General features: G+C 38.5%; 1 pseudogene; it reads right to left on the reverse strand.

The window, feature by feature from the left end:
• Window positions 1-231: 231 nt before the first annotated feature.
• On the reverse strand, window positions 232-4,465 carry LOC133721090 (phosphoribosylaminoimidazole-succinocarboxamide synthase, chloroplastic-like; annotated as a pseudogene).
• Window positions 4,466-14,550: the final 10,085 nt, after the last annotated feature.

Consider the following 14,550-nt stretch of genomic DNA (forward strand, 5'->3'; position numbering starts at 1 on the left):
TGCCCTTGCAAATCCAAACAGGTTGATTCAAAATAGGCCAAGTGCATCTTTCTTGAAAACTCGGACTACCAAGTGAATCTTTCTTTGTTTATTTCGTTGGCAAGATGGAATTTGGTGTCTTCCTTGTTTGCTTCTCGTTTGGAAGATGAAATTGAGCAAGGGAAAAGCGCAAGTACAAAACCAAGGCCAAAACAGGCAATACCTGCAAACAAGAAGAGAGAACCAATTTTAGATATTTGAATACACTGCAAAAGTATAATTCGAGTCTGCAATTTGTAAACAACCTGAATTTTTTTTTTTCTTTTTTTCTTTGAGAAAACATAAATACTTTGAGAAGCCTCTTGGGCTGCAAAATCCAAGAAATCAAAAATTAAAGCAGGAGCACACTTGCCGGTCTACAAGCTGACTTGAACTTGAGTTCTGGATATAAATAACAGTAGCATTTTTCTTAGGGTTTAAGGTAGTTCCACTAAAACTCTTGTGCTCCATACTATGAAATTACTTCAGAGATGACAGTGCTTGTGCCACATTGCGAGATATTCGATCATGTATTGGCTCCTGAATGGAAGAAGCTCAGATTATGTCACTATTATTTGTACACAAAAATAGAATATCAATCAAAACAAGGTCTTTACCTCTGTCGAAGGCATCTTGAATTTTGATTTTGTGATCGTCTCGTACAAGAAAATATATCTGCCATTGTAAAAGAAACAACAGCGAATTACACGAGTAATTAAAACATATACTGGTGGATACAAAATATTGAAACTTGCACACACTTTTATGGTGTTGATCAGACCATAGCTCAATTACACATCAGAAGGGAAGAGGGAGAGGGGATAACCAGAAACGAGGCTTAATGAGCATTTTATCAAGTTTAAATGGACTTCCTATGGACAATCAGAATCATGATAATCAACTAGCATTGTAATGGAAGACATGCAGAACCAGTGAAAGAGACTATTGACATGCCCGTGAAACTTTCTTAAGGCCACAATGTTGGCAGATGAACGGAAAGATAAACAACATATCCCGCAGTGGTACTTCAGTATCCGTTACTGTGATTTATTCAAAAAGGATGGCCTAACAAACTCCTCATCACACAAGACGGGGAGAACTGTGCGGATGGGCATTATATCTTACAATTCAGTTGGTTTTCCATTAAAAATGGATTATCAAGTGCAGCTTCTAGCAAGTCAATCAGAAGTTTTCTATCAACTAAGGAAGAGTTTTGAAACTAATCACCTATGACACATGCATTGTCACTGTGTACCTGATTACAGATAATCAGCATATACCCGACACAGGCGTACACTACACTAACGAGCACATAATCAACATATTGTTGCATCTGTGGATGAAATCTCAACAATACTATTTAGTTGTTTGGCATGATCTTGTTGAAAGAAGCATTGACAAAAAGCTTTGGTTATTGTTGTATGCACCTAGAATAGGAATGAAACACAAAAATCACCTCCAATGTCATTATTTAAACTGAAATGTGTATCATGAGTGAGGAAGCATGATAAATACTTTACAAGACAACGTATTACCTCATCAATCAAATGTATGGAACCATCGTGTCCCTTTCCAAATTCGTACTTTGTGTCTACCAATATCAACCCATGCTCCAAAGCCACACGCTGCACCAATAGAGAAATGATAAAATTAGTTACCTTGGCTGAGTTTATTATTCATAGAAGCTGATAGATCAATATAAATTCAACTATGATAGTTGCCTACATGTGTGTATGATTAACTCAGCCAGTATTATTATTTGGATTTGATCGTATATGAACTATAACAAAACTATACCACAAAGCCAAAAAAGTTTAGTCCACGTGTCTAGGTATAAACGAAGCAGTGCATTTGACACCACAATGCATGTAATTTTTATGGTCCAACATCAAATCATATGACATACTTCTGAGAAAAAATAAACACAAAAAAAAAGAAGAAGAACAAGAATGAACAAAAAGCTGTAGAACTACTCAAAAGATGTGTTGTTCATGCTTCATCTTCTGACTATTCCTCATTGTAGCCTTTATTCTACTCCATGTTTTATGCTACATAGCAAGTCTATACGATTCCATCCAGATCCTGTTTGCTTTTATTGAGGTAGTTTTATTGTGTTTTCAGATAACTTCATTTTCAGAGGCCCATAACTCAAGAAGATATCAAGAAAAGAAAATTACCTGTCCATACTAGAACAAGCTTAATGCTTTCCTACTTACTTCATCATAATCCGCTTGACTCATCAGTCCACGTTCAATTATCTACAAGAAAATTGCACCACACATATTAAGTAATCTGAATGTATGGAGAAGAGAAAAACATGGCACATGTCATACTTCCCAATTGGATAGAAAATCTATCACTCCATGCTAACTTGGTTTCATCTCCAGCATGAACTTCTCTCCCATTTTCACTTCACTTAACATCTTCACTAACAAGCCTGTCAGCCTAATGGCCCTAACTAACATGCGTCTCTCTTCTTCTTCCCTTTCCCCTTAAAGTGACAAAAAAAATATTAAAGAGACCAACCTCATCTGGAGTAACAGGAATGTCATGATCTGCAGCCTTAGTTGTTGGTGTGAGTATGTTAGCAGGAAGCTTTTGGCTCTTTACCAAGCCTATAACATCAACAGACCATCAGACAAAAACTTTAGGAGTAGAAAGATAACAAGAGATTCTTTACAAAGCGCAACGTCTGGAAGTACATTGCCACAGTAATTTCAACTGCCACTTCTATAGACTATCCATAATGATGTATCAGTACTTCTCGTCACAAAACCTCTGACTACAAATTAGAAGTAAAATTATTTTAAAGACTTATAGAGTAATGAATTTACAAAGACTGCAAGTACCCTCATCTTCGAATAAGCCAAAACCTCTGACATGGATATCATTTTTTTTTTTTTTTTTGACATTGAAAGTAATATTACAAAGAAAGCAACAGAAACAACAAAGAAACAGAAAAAACAGAAAGGGAAAACCCATGAAACATGCTCTCATGGGGGAGCAGAAACTGCATCAGATTGTAAGATGCAGCAGAAACTACATCTGACATGGATATCATTGACTATGCAAAATGTGGATTCAATAACAATTAATATCCACTGACATTATGCAATAAGCTTATAATGGGAATTCCAGGGCTATCTGAAATATGTGGTTTATTATAAGATCTCTTCACGATTTGTTTGCAAGTACCCTAAACTACCGCTATAATAATCTCTTTACTGTTGTTTCCTGTCAAAACTCGCACTTTCATTCTTATCTGGTAATTTATGAAAACTTGAAACAATGCATTTATGAAAACTATTGCTTTTACTAAGAGTCAGCATCTTACTGTACTCGCAATTTTATTTTCAACATATTATGATAATAATATCGTACCCACAACCTCCACCGGAAAAACAGAACATTTCTTTGCAAAGTTACATTTTCGTCTGGGACCGATACAACTGCATTTGATGTTATATGTCAAGTTTTGTGAAACCCCCATAAAGTTGTTTCATTAAGGACCTAAAAAGATAGAACCAAAGAAATTCAAATATCGATACTAATTATCTAAAACCAATGTAGTGAGTATATTAATAAGACAAGCTTTGTGACCATTCCTTTTTCTTTTTTCATAACAAATCAAACTAAATCCAATAATGAGAACTAACATTTATTCATTTCTTTGAGATGGTATCTGAGAACTGACCTGGCCTTTAAAGGGAAATGGAAGCAAGAATTCTATCAAATGAACTCTGCCTGTCTGTGGTGACCATAACTAGATAATCACCACTGTCATAAACATCCCTAACCTGGAAAGCAGAAAATTGTCATAAACATCCCTAACCTGGAAAGCAGAAAATTAAGAGCCTTTCTCTAATTAAATAAATGCATTACAATTTCATAACAACCAAAGACTGTAGTGTGATCAAGGAAAGCAACATCTATAACCTGGAAAACATAGAAGTAAGAGTCTTTCTCTAAATAAAGAGAATTACAAACCCATAAATGGATTGCCCGAATGAGAACTCTATCTAATCCATATAATTAAAACCCAAGTTGTTTATTAACTATATGCATTGAAAAATCATAACAAGAATGAACAAAAAGAAAGATTTAGATATACACCTTGCCTCTGCTTTTGGATTTGAGGCCACCAACTGTGAGGTGGAGATTGATTTCAGAAAGACAGTTTGACAAGGAACTCCCAATGGCGCCAAGCACCTCTTGTTTGCGAGAACCGTTGAGCAGGGCATCCAGGGGCCGTTGATTTTGGGCCGAGACAGAGAGTGTTGGGAAGCTTTTGGATTTGGGTTTTGTGGTTTTGAAGGAGGAGAAAGAGGGGTTGGGATTTGGGAGCTTGGGGATGAGGGTTTTGGGAGGGTTTAAGGTTTGGGTATACTGAGCCATTTGGTTTTGGAGTTTCACTGAAAAGTACTATACTTGCGAGTTGCGACTACTGAACCAGTAACCAAAGAAAGTAAATGTCAAATAGACAAGAAAAGTACAGTTTATTAAACTATAACCATGACTACCAACCAAACCAAGAACTTTAAACAATTAACTAAAGTGAGGTGATCTTCTATTAAAGTTAATACAGCTAAAAAATTCCAGTTGTGTGGTGTATTGGTTAGTACGTGTGGGTACTTATCCGTTGTTAGCAACACTATCTGCTTTTGCCAATATTATTTTCTTGAGTTTTTGTAGGTCTTATGGGTACTTATGTACTGAGAAAAGGTCCTTTCTTCATGATTGATATTAGTTAATTGTTATTTCATGTTACACTAGGCTTACTGATCGATGATTCCTGTACAGCACCGCGCGACATGAGGCATCTGGAACTGGCAGCATGAATGGATGTTTAATCTTAGCTACAGAAGATGGGTCTACACAGCTGAAATTATTGAAGAAATGAGGGCATAGAACTTGGTAAGTGTTGTCTAAGGTTATACTCAAGGGTGCACCTATGTATGCATTGGTTTTTCCTCAATGATCAGATGATGTGTGGTTGAATACATTGAGCTTTTGTAAAAAACAGAATGGCCTAGCAAGATTTTCTATCATGTTGTGTAAGATAAGAAATCATGTTCTGATCTTATTCTTACATTGATTCTCTTATATGTACTCATTGCAGTGAAAAGCTCGTGTAGAACAAATTTACACTTCTTCCTTTGTTTGCCATTAACATTGCAGGGGTTATGGAAGATAAATTCAAACTATCTACATTGTGTAGAATATTCTGTAAATATTTATTTTTCTTGTACATGTAGATTATATATTCTGTATAATTGTAGGAGATTTTTTTCCTATTAGGATTACACTTGTATCTCTTTATAACCCTCCTATTTGGAGATGAATAATATTAAAAGCATTCCAAACATATCGAATTCTTATTTTCTACTTGGTATCAGAGCAGGTTCAATCCTTTGAACTTGCACTGTATTCTATCCCGAAACCCGAAACCTGAATACTGAAAAACATCACAAACTGAAGTCAAGCCATTCCCGAATACGTAGGTCTTGAAGTTCGAAATAATTCTTGGAAGTCATCATCACCGCATTGAATTCTTGTAAGCCATCATCATTGCATTGAAACTGCCGCACACCTTTGTTAATTAAGCCTAGTCAACAAGACTTTGTTAGTTAAGCCTAGTCAACAAGACTCTCCTGCAGCTTACAAAAGCCTAGCCTACAACCCGACAAGACCTCCCTGCAATTTTTTATTAAGTCTAGCCGACAAAACCTTCTCCTGCAGTTTAATTAAGTCTAGCAGCACACCTTAGTTTGATTAAGTCAAACTGACAAGCCTCCTGCAAAAAAAAAAAAAAAAAAAAAGCAGCCTCCTGCACCCTTGTTTGGTTACGTGCAGATTGTTATTTTCTGCTCAATGGACGACCCAGCAACCCTTGCACTCCACAACATGCCTCCAATCATCAACCATTATCATACCAAACACAAACAGGGTCCTCCCCCAGGCTTCTTAACTCCTCCACCACGCCGCCCTTCCGGTAAAACAAATTCATATGCAAATACAAAGTGTCCAGTCTGTGGAAATTTGGGTCATAGCAAGCAACGATGCTATGAAGTAATTGGCTACCCTGATTGGTGGGATTTCACCAAGAAACAGCGAAAGAACCTTGAAAAAACTGCTGTGGCTACTACAGAGGAAGAGCAACCATCTAATGCCTCCGTTAACGTAGCACAGTCAGGTATGAAGGGTAAGGTATCTATGAATAGTTATTGGATAATTGATACAGGTGCATCTGACCATATGACTAATGGTCCTAGCCTCTTGAAAAAGCTGAAACCCTCCTCTCAAAATATTGTTTCTACTGCTGATGGTACTCCAACTCCGGTTACCGGAGAAGGCTCTGTTATCTTATCCGACACATTAACCCTCGACTCTGTATTAGTTGTCCCTTCATTAGCATATAATCTCCTATCTGTTGGCCAGATCATTCTAGCACTAGCATGTATTGTGACTTTTTATCCCTCTTTCTGTGTGTTTCAGGACATTCTGACTCGGCGGATTCTTGGTTATGGTGTTAGAAGGGGGAAACTTTACTACTTGGATTTGACAGAAAGTGGAGAGCAACAGCTGTTAGGACAAGTGAATCAGGTCAATGGAGTAGAGAATGCTAAGGAAACAGTGTGGCTGTGGCATCGTCGTTTGGGTCATCTGTCGTTTCATTATCTTAAGAAACTGCAACCTCATTTGTTTTCGGTTGTTAGTGATTCAGATTTTCATTGTGATATATGTGAACTGGCTAAAAGTCATCGAATTTCATATTCACCCAGTCTTCATAAAAGTCCCATTCCGTTTATGAAAATTCATTCTGATGTTTGGGGTCCTGCCAAGATCCCTTCTCTTTCTGGAGCTCGATATTATGTGACTTTTATTGATGATTGTAGCCGTATGACTTGGGTGTCGTTATTGAAGAACAAGAGCGATGTGTGTTCCAGGTTCAAAGAGTTTCACAAGATGGTGTCTACACAGTACCAACAGACTATCCGAGTTTTCCAATCTGATAATGGCGGAGAATATGTTAATGGCCCTATGCAGGAGTTTATGCAATCTCATGGAATTCGACATCAGACATCGAATTCGTATACTCCTCAACAGAATGGATTGGCAGAAAGAAAGAATCGGCAGTTACTTGAAGTTGTTCGTGCCTCTTTGTTTGTCATGCATGTGCCTCGTGAATATTGGGGAGAAGTTGTGAAGTCCGCTGCCTACCTCATTAATCGTACTCCTTCTCGGGTGATTGAATTTCAAAATCCTCAGCAGCAACTTCAGAAACTTCTTTCACTTCCATCGTTACCAAATCTTGAGCCTCGCGTGTTTGGCTGCGTAGTCTATGTTCATATTCCCAAGCCTCAACGTAGCAAGCTTGATCCCCGTGCTCGTAAGTGTATACTTGTTGGTTATGCTGAATTCCAAAAGGGTTATCGTTGTTATGATCCGCTTACTGGCACTATACATGTCTCTCTTGATGTTGCGTTTCGTGAATCCGAGCTTTATTATTCAGAGGGAGGTTTGGAGTCTTCCCTTTAGGGGGAGAGAGGTTGTGAAGGAAATCCTCAAGATTTATTTGCATTTGAAGAATTAGAAGTTTTGGAATCAAGGTTTGGAGTTGAGAATTCTCCAACTGAAGAAACAGAAACTGCTTCCGTGAGAAACGAAAAAGAAAAAGAAAAGGGAACTGCTGCCGTGGGTCCCTCCACCTGCCAAAGAGACTTTGCTGCCGTGGGGCCCTCCATCTGCCAAAGAAACAATGAAACTGCCGTGGGAAGAGAAATTGGACAAGAAAAAGGAGAAAGTGGAAAAGGAATAGATGGTGATGCCGTGGGGCTCTCCATCTGCCAAAGAAACAATGAAATTGCCGTACGAAGAGAAATTGCCACAAGAAAAAGGACAAAGTGGAAAAGGAATAGATGGTGATGCCGTGGGGTCCTCCAGAATAGATGGTGATACCGTGGGGTCCTCTAGCCAACATCATAATTCGTCAAATATGACAGATGTAGCAAGCCAAGTCATCAGTGAGTATTCTCAAAGTGAAGACGCTACACACCAGGAAATTATGCACCAGAAAATTGGCACACGTCTTGAAGGTGACAACAACGCTTCAATGAGTGCTCATCTATCAGAGTTCTTCCCCCTCTCTACACCGTCAACTAAAGAATCAGCTGCGAATGTTCCTCCTCAGATACCTTTAATTTCGAATGAATCATCTGGGGTAGATAATATTGAGCCTAGGAAATCACAGAGGGTTACCAAGGGCATTCCTAAGAAACAATATGAACCAGACATCAAAACCAAAGCTAAATATCCTATAGCTAATTACATGTCTAACCATAGGTTGTCTGGGTCACATGCACTTGTTGTTGATCAATTATCCACTGTATCTATTCCTAGTAGTGTACAGGATGCTTTGGCGGACCCTAAGTGGACTCAAGCGATGAATGAAGAACTAGAGGCTTTGCAGAAAAACTTGACTTGGGATATTGTAACTATGCCAGCCGGAAAGAAGACTTTTGGATGTTGATGGGTGTTTACTGTAAAACTTAAAGCTGATGGAAGTATTGACAGGTACAAAGCACGATTAATTGCCAAAGGGTATACCCAACGCTATGGAATTGATTATGAAGAGACATTTTCCCCTGTGGCAAAGATCAATACTGTTCGAATCTTGATTTCACTTGCAGCAAGTAAAGATCGGCCTCTACATCAGTTTGATGTGAAGAATGATTTCCTCAATGGAAACTTGGAGGAAGAAGTGTATATGGACATGCCGCCAGGGGTCAAAAATATGCCTTGTGATACTGGCAAAGTTTGTAAGTTGAAGAAGTCTCTATATGGTTTGAAGCAGTCTCCTAGAGCTTGGTTTGGAAGATTCTCCAAGTCTATGAGGATGTTCGGATATAGACAAAGCAACTCTGATCATACCTTGTTCATCAAGCGTAGTCGGGGTAAGATTACCGCACTGATAGTATATGTTGATGATATGATTGTCACAGGGGATGATCTAAAAGAGATGGAGGCTCTACAAAAGTATCTTTTTAAAGAGTTTGAGATGAAGGACCTTGGGCAGTTGAAGTCCTTTCTTGGAATTGAAGTTGCAAGGTCTAAAAAGGGAATTTCTTTGTCTCAACGTAAGTATGTGCTTGACTTGTTAGCTGAGACCGGGATGCTTGATTGCAACCCCATTGAGACACCAATCGAGATGAACCACAACCTCGCCATCTATCCGGATCAGGTTCCAACGGATAAAGGAAGGTACCAACGCCTAGTAGGGAGACTTATTTATCTTTCTCATACTAGACCTGATATTGCTTATGCGGTAAGTGTGGTTAGTCAATTTATGCATTGTCCCAGTGAAGAGCATATGGATGCAGTGTATCGCATTCTGAGATATCTTAAGATGGCACCTGGTAGAGGTTTGTTGTTTGAAAAGAAGGGTGAGTTGGAAGTTGGGGTACACGGATGCAGACTGGGCTGGTGATAAGACGGACAGACGGTCTACATCTGGGTATTTTACATTTGTTGGAGGAAACCTTGTGACTTAGCGCAGCAAGAAACAGAAGGTTGTTGCTAGATCAAGTGCGGAAGCTGAGTTTCGAGGTATGGCACATGGAGTTTGTGAGATGTTGTGGATTCGTAATGTGTTGAAAGATTTGGGTTTTAAACTTAAGAAGCCTATGGACTTGCATTGTGATAGCAAGTCTGCCATTGAAATTGCTCGTAATCCTGTACAACATGACCGGACTAAGCATGTGGAAGTAGATCGACATTTCATTAAGGAAAACCTGGACAGGAAGATTGTCTGTTTCCCTTTCGTCTATACAGAAGATCAGTTAGCTGATATTCTTACGAAAGGAGTGTCAAGGAAAGTGTTTGACAACTCAATTGGCAAGTTGGGCATGATTGACATCTATGCACCAACTTGAGGGGGAGTGTAGAATATTCTGTAAATATTTACTTTCTTTGTACATGTAGATTATATATTCTGTATAATTGTAGGAGATTTTTTTCCTATTAGGATTACACTTGTATCTCTTTATAACCCTCCTATTTGGAGATGAATAATATTAAAAGCATTCCAAACATATCGAATTCTTATTTTCTACTCATTGCAGGGGTTATGGAAGATAAATTCAAACTATCTCAAGACAACATAGAACTCGATTTAGCAACTAAAAATTCAGGTCTGTTGCCTACAAATTTTTGCAAGGTTATTTTCTAGAAGCTGCTATTATGAATCTATACATTTGTTAGTTTAACCATCCAATTGCAATATGCAGGTCATTTTCTTCTCACATATCTTTTGTTGGAGAACGCAGCATAGAGGGGAGAATTATTAATGTATCATCACATAGCCATACATATATACACTGTAAAGGAATTCATTTTGATAGTATTAATGACGAATCAAGGTAACACTATGCTTGACAGCATGTCTTTGATGAATCGTCTTTAGGCTTTGGGTTAAGATTATAAATTAAAATGTGTTTTACTTGCTAATTTACATATACAACAATATGTTGCTTATGCAGAATCCAAGCTTGCTAACATATTGCACACTAATGAGCTTACAAGGCACCTCAAGGTAGTCATCAAGTGCCTCTAGATTTATAAATGATCTCAATTATGAACTTCTTAGTTGAATTGGCAACTTATTTTTGAAACATCAACTAAAAAGGAAGAAATGGTTGAGATAACTACTAATTTTCTTCATCCTGGAATAATTTGCACCAATATTATGTGTAATGATATCCGTGTAAAGTGTAAGCTCATCTGCTGTGCTTACCAGTGTGAACTGGTGTGAGTTTTCAGTTTTCTCTGACTAACTTGTTGTTTCGCTTGACACAGGTGTTCTTAAGGTGCTCAGGATAATTTTATGAGCTTTTATTCAGCAGGTCTTTTAGAAATGTGGATATCTTGAAGAATATGTATTTAGTTGAGATATTAGTGCAACAGATTTTCAGTTTGAAACTAAGTGACTGCAGTTTTGTTTTCCTGTTTAGTTGAAATATGTATGCTTTGTTGAAGGAAATCGACTTATGTGTGCCTATTCAAACTAGGATTAGTTCTATGATTAATTGTAATAGGAGAGAATGTTCTAGAATTCCCAGTCCTAATCGGAATAGTTTTCCTTGTAACATTAGAACATGTACTTTGTAATCCCTATATATAGGGCTCCTATTCTTAATATTGAATATACAATTCTCTCATCAATCTCTCTCAAATCTCTCATTCTAAAACACGCTATCAGCACGAGCCCTAACCACAAGAAAAAAAAAAAACCAAAACAAAAAATCCTTCAAGTCGCCGCTGCCTCCACTTGCCGTGCCGCACGCCCCTGCGTCTCCGCTGCAGCACCGCCGCACGCCCGTTGCATCCTTCCCCTCTCGTTCCTGTGCATATCAGTCCGTTTGCAATCCCCAAAACTTATAGTTCAGAACCTCTGATCAAACTACTTTCTTCATCAAAGTTGTTCATCTCTGTCTCTTCTATCTGATCTCCAAATTTCAGCCCTATTGGAGTTGTTTTGAGACCTGTACACCAATCGAAGTGGAAGCTGTTCAGAAGAGAATCTGCTCCGAATTTCAACAAGTAAGTTTTAAATTAAAGTTCCTGCTTTCCAAAATTTAAATTTCTCCTTTCTTTTTCTCGGGGACTTGCAACCTCCCTTCTTCTACATCCCACCTTTCTTATAACGTGGGTTCGATTATTTGAAAAGCGGAATCATGGGGATTCACGCTATACGAACTAAGAGCGTTCGTAAACCACGAACTAAGAGCGTTCGTGAGCATCAAAATATTACAGACTAAGAGTGTTCGTAAGCTTCGGACTAAGAGCGTCCGTAAGCATCGATTTATGACCATATAAACATCATTGTTTCGGTCTAATCCAAATATTCTTGGAAATCGATTTCTTGGTAGCATTAAGGCTCAGAAATCTTATATTAGTTTTCGTGGAAGCATTGACTCCGAAACTAAATACGTTCTAGCTTTCCTTTCCAGGATGTCAGACTTGAACGAGCTCGATTTTACTCCATTGGATTCTACGGGCACGGAATATTTTCATGTGGGCTCATAATGTTGAGCTACACCTAATTGCCCTTTATTTATTGCCTACAATCCAGGAGTCTTGTTCTAAAGGAACCACTCAAGGCTCTCAAACTTAGATAGATAATTCCAGGGCATTTACCCTGATGAAGCGCCACATGAAGATGATCCTCCAGTTTGAGTACATGAATGAGGATACTGCTAAGAACCTTTGGGTTGCGCCTCATGAACGTTTTAGTAACATTCACGATTTTCCGAACTTAGAAGCATGATGGAATAATATCCGCTTCTCTAAATTTTGAAAGAGTTATGAAATATTGTTCGGAAGCTCTCCGCATCAGATCATTGATGTAGGATATTGTGGAAAATCACAAAAGAACAAATTGATTGAGAAAACCCTAATGTGACCATAGGAGTCATGACGTTGAGGGTATAAGATTGGACACCATGGCGCCACTTTTGGCCATGGTAGCACTATTCCAACGCCATTGGTCCTAGGGACCATATGTATTGCGTCAATACATCTCAATCAAGAGAGCATCCTCTTCATGGTATTTTAAGGAGTACTTGATCAATGGTGATCAAGATATCGAGCTATGGAAGACTTTAAATCTGGCGATAGACAAAATGCCGCAGATTTTATTAGTATAGTCTTTAATATTTCCAAGAATTATGTAATGGCAATTATGCCTTAATCAATAAAATGACTTATTGGATTAACTCTTTCTTACCAGGCTCATCTAATTAAGTATGATGTCTAGGAAAGTAGCTTGAGATTAGTGGTACTTAAGTGAGCCTCGCTCCACCGACATCTCTTCCTACTTACCTGGTCATATTTAATTGGAGTTACCCAACGGATTGAGTGACTACAATTTGTCTAAAGTTTGATTTTTATTTTGGATTAGATTTTGGTCAAGAAACTTTGATGTAATCATTGACTATTATTAATAAAGTGTCGATTTATTTTATCTCATATCTTGGACATATTTTTTGAACTTTATTACACCAAGATATAAGAGCCAATGAAACACATTGTGAGAATGGACAAGAGTTCATTTGCATCACCTCTAATGACTACGGACATAAAAAAGTCTTAGAGAAACTTATGTGTCGTTCTAGTGGGTTGTATGCAACCACTATTCGAATAATTGAATCCAATCATGTTATGAGAGATGGTTTATGGGATTCCGACACATATAGGCTTTGGCATGACCGTTTGGGACATCCAGGTCGTGATATGATGATCCGTATATTAAAGACTTCACACAGACATCCATTTTTCAGAACGAAAAGAAGTAAAACTCAAATTTTGGACCAAGGAGGGTCATCTGCGCCTCATGGCGCCGTCCCCCTGCAGCCCAAGAAAGGCTTTGACGCCATACATGCCCCCTTGAATCCAAATTCTACTTCTAAAGTCAATTGTGACTTCATGGCTCAACCAAAATCCTTCTTGGTTGTTTCTAAAGCCCATCATTCGTTCTGCAAAGCCTGCTCTTTAGCAAAATTAGGATCGAGACCATCCTATGCAAAGGACACTAAAGAAAATACACCATTCTCGCAAAGAATCCAAGGTGATATTTGTAGACCTATTCAACCACCTTGCGGACTATTTAGATATTTTATGGTGTTGGTTGATGCATTGACACGCTGGTCACATGTCATGTTATTGTCCACTAGGAACGCTGCCTTTGCTAAACTCCTAGCCCAGATTATTAAGTTAAGGGCTCACCACCCTGATCATCCTATTACGTCTATAAGACTAGACAATGCTGGGGAGTTTACATCAAAAACTTTTGATGAATATTGCATGTCTATTGGGATTGAAGTTGAACATCCTGTTCCTCATGTTCACACCCAAAATGGTCTCGCAGAAGCTGCCATTAAAAGACTACAAATGGTCGCCAGAGCATTGGTTATGCGCACCAATATCCCTATTTCTTCTTGGGGTTATGCAATATTGCATGCAGCTGTGCTTATTCGTCTGAGGCCTACTGCCACTCAACCTTTTTCTGCGTCCCAGATGGTGACTGGGTATGAGCCTGATGTCTCACACTTACGCATATTTGGATGTGCAGTTTATGTGCCAATTGCGCCGCCACAGCGCACCAAAATGGGTCCTCAAAGACGATTAGACATTTATGTTGGATATGATTCTTCAACCATTGTCCGCTACTTAGAACCCTTGACAGGCGATCGATCTCTTTACCGCTAGATTTGCGGATTGTCACTTTGATGAGACAGTCTTCCCGTCGTTAGGGGGAGAGAAGAACGTAAATGTTCAACAGGAACGACAGGAATTGTCGAGGTCTGTCCCCACTATGTCTCATCTTAATCCCCGAACCGCACTATAATAACCCGAAAATTAGTGTCAACTATAGAGTACTATATTATTAGTTATATTCGAAATGTCTTACTTTGTTATTAAGCTCAAGACTCTCATCCATATTATTTTTATGATGCATGTCATTTTAGTACTAAT

This window comes from Rosa rugosa, chromosome 7 (genome assembly GCF_958449725.1).
Source record: "Rosa rugosa chromosome 7, drRosRugo1.1, whole genome shotgun sequence".
NCBI classification, from domain to species: Eukaryota; Viridiplantae; Streptophyta; class Magnoliopsida; order Rosales; family Rosaceae; genus Rosa; species Rosa rugosa.